This window comes from Anolis carolinensis, chromosome 5 (assembly GCF_035594765.1).
Source record: "Anolis carolinensis isolate JA03-04 chromosome 5, rAnoCar3.1.pri, whole genome shotgun sequence".
Taxonomy (NCBI): domain Eukaryota; kingdom Metazoa; phylum Chordata; class Lepidosauria; order Squamata; family Dactyloidae; genus Anolis; species Anolis carolinensis.
The window spans coordinates 91,447,508-91,454,222 of record NC_085845.1 but is presented as its reverse complement, the minus strand read 5'-3'; the positions used below and the strand labels follow the sequence as shown (position 1 = coordinate 91,454,222).

The window sequence follows — 6,715 nt, the reverse complement described above, 5'->3', positions numbered from 1 at the left end:
TAGTTTTCAGTAAAAAGGCCATTGATGTTTCAGTTCCACTGTGTATGTAATATGATTGTATTCCCAAGTTCAAAATGTAACGGGTATGATCTTTCCTTTAGTGTCCACATACAAATGTATCCTCACAGGGGTTGAAAACTCTCTTGCATTCCTTCATCCTATGGCAATTGATTTATGCATAAATAGAACTAATTATCTAGAAATCTAGTAACAAAAATTTGTCAAAAATCAAAGCAGTCAATTTTACCAAATTACTGCAACAATGGAAATACTGCAACTCCCCCCCCAAAAAAAAACCCCCAACCCCACAAATACAGTTATTTGTACTGTAAACAGCTAAAAAATCTGTCTCACTAAAGTTAATATAGAATTTAATTTAATATAAAATAGTCATTAGCCACCAGAAATGGCTTAAACAACTTTACTGAACAGTAGTTCTAAAAACAAGCAGTTTTTAAATATAAAATACTTGAGAAAGCACGTAGGGCTTGTTTTCACCTACATTTAAAAGTTGCTGAAATATGAATTTTCAGAAACTTGTCAATTTCTAAGTAGCGACCAGTAACTGAATTTTAAAAGTACTTCAAAATTATAATTTAAATAACTTTTCAAACAAATAAATTAGGGTTGAATAAGGGGAGTCTATGTGTTTCCCTGCCTTTCCTCAGTTGTTTAATCAAAGGTTCCACCTATTGGTTAGAAATAATAACATTTCTTTTTAAAACTTAGAGGTTGAGCATTATCTACAAACTATCAAAAATAGTTTAATATACTATTTCTGGCAAAAAATAAATACGAGTACTAAAATGCTGAAAATTAATTATAATATTACATACAAAACTACCACTGCTAAAGTCAATAGCAAAATGATCCCTAATTTTATGAATCTGTTATTTTTTGGTCAGGCCATCTTTTAAGTGATATTAAGTGTGTTATGTATCTTGTTTTTGATATACATTTCTGGCTAAAATGCAATGTTGTCTGACAAAATTTTAGAAAGCTGGGATTCCGGCCTCCCACCAGCGTGAGAGGCAAAGCCACACACTTCCATCCCTTGCTCAACATAACGGAGGACACAAGGTGAGAAGAGGAACGCAAAAGATGGCAAGTTTGTACAACATCATAAATGTCCCTTTGGATCCCAGCCCATGCTTTTAAGCCATAAATCAAAAAGAGGAGTAAAGTGTTATTGAAAAAGTCTTGAGCTTTGTAATCTTGTTGGCTACTGGGGAAAGATGCAACAAAGTAATCTTTTGAATTTTGTTTTTTTTTTTAAATTAAACATGACCTTGACATCTAATATTTGACAGTCTCAATTATCTAATGAAAATCTTGGTTTATAATTGCTTCCCAATATGCAAATGACCAAAAAATTCAATGCATATCTAACAAGGGAAACAGTAGATATGTTGACTGCAGTTATGTTACTCTTTATTTTGTAAGTGCCTTCAGTTTGTAAAATTAGTAAGGATTGGGTGTTTATCGAGTTCATTATGAAATACTACAAACTAAGGTAAACGGTGTACTTTAAAAATACTATATGCAAATTATATGTCACAGATACAAAGTTCTGCAATCTTTTAGGAAATGCATGCTAAATGGGTTGGTAACAACAATATAGGGTAAAACAGATAAATATTTTAATATTGTAACTTTCTAATTTTTTTTAAAAAAAGAAAAAATAGTTTTCAGTAAAAAGGCCATTGATGTCTCAATTCCACTGTGTATGTAATATGATTGTATTCCCAAGTTCAAAATGTAACGGGTATGATCTTTTCTTTAGTGTCCACATCCAAATGTATCCTCACAGGGGTTGAAAACTCTCTTGCATTCCTTCACCCCATGGCTCAAAAGCATGCAAAAGAACTTATCGAATAAGTAATTTTTAGTATCTAGGACTGCTTCCCTTCCAGAGGCACAAGAAAAATGGAGTGTGCACAACCTGACTAAACAGAGGATGGGATTTGGATTGCTTACAGACTTCCTACGGCGCAAGACTGCCCTGGTGCATTGTCTGCATACTGATAATAAAAAGGGAGAAAGCAACATAACCCTTTGAATATCTCTAGAAGATAAGATCACGTGAACATGAATACTTCTAAAGTTATTTAAAAACTGTCGTCTAAAGGTAGCTGATCCTCTGAGATTTTTTCAAAAGTTATATCTCTAGAACGAACTGTACAATTTCCAAATATACAAAACAATTCTAGTACTGAAAGTTCAATACAGTTTCCTTGTTTGTATATGTAAATCTATCAAAACCCTGAACTGTAAAATTTGGTTATTAGCAAAGTGATGATGTGTCAGCCCACCAAAATGAAAACCTGAAAGTTTTGAAATGTCACAGCAGCAAATACATTACTGTTATACTGAGGTTTTTCAACAGGAGTATTACAAAATCCTTAAATAAATATAAGTAGTCATAACACCAACTAATCATTACACTTAAACCAAAATGACCATCCTCAAGCTCATTCTGTGCACATTATGAACATGCTCTAATCTACATTCCAACTTTCCTCTCAAACCCTTACAAGTTAGCTTATTTTCCCCACTAAAGGAAATCAGTTACATTTTTATGCCTTGGTATTCCATCTTATTTAATAATCATTCTATAGCTACACTAAATTTGTCATTTTTCACAAGTATATATGTTGTAAACACCAAATTTCTTGCTAAACCAACAATAAAATGATAAGACCTCAGTTGGATATCTAACACACACGTTGAAAATGTAAATGTTTTCTCTGTATCAGATGTTAAGCTGCCACGTTTTTTTCTTGGCTGTTTATTATCCTTGCAATCCAAACCGTCCTCCGTGGATTCAGAGGTGCCATCTAGAATCCCATTCTTAGTATTAAGACACAAAGGAGAGAGGTCCCCATGCAGAAAGTAGGAGTCGACCCTTGACTGAGTTACAGATGCACAACATTCAGTTTTGTTCTGTTTCGGGAGTATACTTTTCAGTTTTTGAAGAGCTGATCCTTCTAAGACTGTTGAGGTTTTAGACACATGGTACATAACATCCAGAAGTCCAGCACTATCAGGCTGTTGTTTGGGAACAGCCCTCATTCTCAGCTGAGGAATTTTTAGCTGTACAGTTGGACCTGATGTTCCATATTGTACAATTTCATTTTTCTTTAAATTGAGTGACCATTCTCTGTAGAGTTAACTGGTGAAGGTAACTGGAAGCTGTTGGGAATCTTAATTCTCAGGTTTCAAGTTAGGGTGAGTTTCCTTTTTTCTGTGCGCTCTACTTGAGCTTTTGCACACAAGGCTACTATTTGCAGCACTGCACATGTTTCTTTACTGTCTTTGTAAGAAGAACTGTCTTTGAATTCCCAAATATTGTTTTTAAAGGATGCAGGCTTTCCTGCTGGTAAGGCTTCTAAGTGGAGAAGTAAAGTTTTTTGAGGTATGCCATAAAGTATGCCTGCTTTATTAATGTCCAGTGCGCCGAACTGAATGTCTTTCAAGGCTTTTGAGAGCAAACCATCGGCAAACTCAGCACTTCTTTCCACATAGTCCTCTCTGTGTCTGTGGTGTCTCCTGAATGGATAGAACAAAATGATGGTGAACTGATGCATGAGAGACTCTCAGACTTCACTCCTTTATTATACTCCTTGCTTAGGTAACATCACTGCTTCTGATAGTTTTAAGTCTTTGAGTTGCTGTAGCTATTGATTACCATAGCAAAAGGTACAGTTCTGGTAGGACCCTTACCGTGTTTCTGGATGGTATCAGCTGGGATGGAAGGAGGGAGGGCCTCATTCAAGGAGATTTCTTCATTCATGGGCACTCTGACCAGGGGAGGAGGAGGAGGAAGATCTACCAGGATGGACGCACAATGGAGACAGCCGTCTCAGGAAGAGGACATGGAGAGAGATCTGAAGAGAGAGAGAAATTATTATTATTATTATTATTATTATTATTATTATTATTATTATTATTATTATTATTATGTATACACTGCCGAAGATCCGGTGTTGGCCGTAGATACCTGCTAAGTCAAGTGGCCGGCATGACGGCATGGAGCGCTGTTACCTTCTTGCCAGAGGGGTACATATTGGATCTACTCACATTTGCATGTTTTTGAACTGCTAGGTTGGCAGAAGCTGGGGCTAACCCCGTTCCCTGGATTCGAACCACCAACCTTTCGGTCAGTCAGTTCAGCAGCTCAGTGATTTCACCCGCTGCGCCACTGGGCGCATCCCTCCCCCTATTTCCCAATCCCAACTCACGTTAGATGTTTTCAAGGTCCTCGATCTCCAGAGGTGGTTCACTAAGGGAAACAAAAAAAATAATATATTAGAACTTAACACTCAAAGACTCCCCCAGCCCAAAAAAAGGCCCAACCCACACCCAAAAAGTGAGAAGTTACCTCAATTCCTGAGACGGCTGTCTCCAAAGTGCGTCGTCTCCTCCCCTGATCAGAGTGCACTGTCAAAGAAAGAGAAGAGCAAAGTGATTACTGATAAACCTCCTCTGAAAACCTGACCTCCCCTTCCCCTTTGCAGAAAGACAGTACACCTGCCTTTCATTTCTTACCCAGGTGTCATACTTCTCGACTTGAATGGGGCCCTGCCTCCTTCCATCCCGGCTCCGCTCCGAGGAGGATGCTGTCCATGAGCGCTGTGAAAGAAAGAGATGAGACTTTGTTGAAATTCTGATCCCATCTTCGCAGAAGTACAATTCTCCTGCCTTTCCCTCCTTACCCAGCTGTCCCATGTTGTGATCAAGGAGGAGGAGGATTGCTGTGTCTCAACTGGAACACTAGAGAAGAAGAGAAAAAAGCAAAATGTTAGCAACAGAACCCTGTGTAGCTATTTTGAAGGGGATCAAGGGTTACAACAGGAAAGCACCAGTGAAGGAAAAAAACAACCCAAAGAGAAGGAGGAAGGGCTTACTTTAATGGATAGACTTTAATACTTCTACAACAAGGAAAAAAGCTCCTGCAGGTCTTCCTGAGGTTCTGCAAAGAAGAAAGGAGAACAAAGTCAGAGGGAGAAAGGAGTTGTCTTGAGAGAGGGGCTGTTTTAGGGCCACTGCTCTTCCCGTCCCCAAATCTGGGTCGTTCCTCCCACCCAATATCACTTTGAAAAGGGGGGAAGAGCAGCATCCCTGACTTCCCCTCCTGGTGATCTAGTACAAACAAACAAGCCATAGGCATTCAGTCCAACCCCTTCAGTCAGGCAGGAAGACATCATCCAAGCCCTCCTAACACATGGCCATCCAGCCTCAAGAACAACAACAACAACAACAACAATAATATAGGAAGGGACCCCTAAAGGAGATGTAAGTAGTAAATGGTGGCACCTCCCTCACCCACCCACCCACCACCCCAAAAAGTAGCAGTGGAGCTTCCTCCTCAAATTAAAATGTGGTCCTTACAATTGTAGATACAAGCCATAAAATGAAATAAAGGAAATGAACCTTTTTTATAGCCCACCCTATCTCCCCAAAGCTGACTCAAGGCAGAACACAACAAAATACACAGTGGCAAACATTCAATGCCAACAGTAATATGTAAACAAATCAATAAACAAATCAAGAACAACTCAGTAAATTACAAACAGACATAAGTAAATAAGACATAAAATAATCCACATCATTGCTAACATATGAAATCCTTAAAATATCATTTCAAATATACTTTAAAATCACTAAAATTAAGCTAAAATGTTGGGGAGAGAGATGGAAAACAGCAATTTAACCGGGTGGATGCCAGCAGTTAGGTGAAGGTGCCAATAGATGTACTTAATCCTACTCCTTGTTCCTCTTGCTTCTGGAAAAGAAAGTCTCTTGGCACATGTGCGCTTCTCTGAAAAATATGACCACACCTCCATAGGCTGACCTTTTAGCTCAATAACCAACCATATGGCTACATGCGGTCTACAGGTCATATGTCAATCAAACTGGGCTTCTTAGTTTTAAAAGAAAATGGAATTTTTCGCTCATATGGTGCAAAAAATTGACTCTTGGAAGGGAAAAGGGGTGGCTTTTCATCAGCCCATCAGAGAGAAAACCTGTCAAGGCATAGAAGGAGGAGGTGGAGTTGGAGAAGGTCCTTTTGAGTGCTCTGCATGACAGCTGTCTACAGCAAATTTACATTGGTCAGTATTATTGTGTGTTTTAAATTATCAGTATTAGTATTAGAACTGCTTTTTTATTTTAGTTTAGTTAAATTCAGTTAGACAAATTCAGCTCCTCACAAAGGTGTGAGAGTTGTTTATCAGTCTCTCAGGCCTTACCAGATACTTTCCCCCCATCTATGGTTTGATAGATGTAATAAGTCCTAAATAAAGGATTTTGGTTCCCATTTGGCCGATTATTTTTATACCTAGCTGTTTTTGTTTAAATTAATATTGCTTAATATAGTAATAATAATTGTGTGTGTGCGTGTGTGTAAAGATATAGTTCAGATGTTCTGGTTTTTATTCTAATGTCTGTTAGAGATGTTGTAGATTACAGCCTTTTTGCAACAGATTTGGGGGGGGGGGGGGGGAATGCCTGCTTAGAAACCATTATCTCATTAACCAGAATTTCCTGTCCTTTAAAGGCTATGGTCAAGGGCCTTTCTTAAAAAGTCAGTCCAATTTAAATACTGAAGTTAAAGTATTTTAACTTGAGTTAAACTGAAGCTTTTCACGTTTTAAAAAAGATTATTTAGGCTGCTAGAAATCATTAAAGTTAACTATCCATACCTTTGACTGTT

The 6,715-nt window shown here is 37.9% G+C and overlaps 1 pseudogene; it reads right to left on the bottom strand.

Annotated features, from left to right (window-relative positions):
• Positions 1-312: 312 nt before the first annotated feature.
• Positions 313-3,698, bottom strand: LOC134299315 (ligand-dependent nuclear receptor corepressor-like protein; annotated as a pseudogene).
• Positions 3,699-6,715: the final 3,017 nt, after the last annotated feature.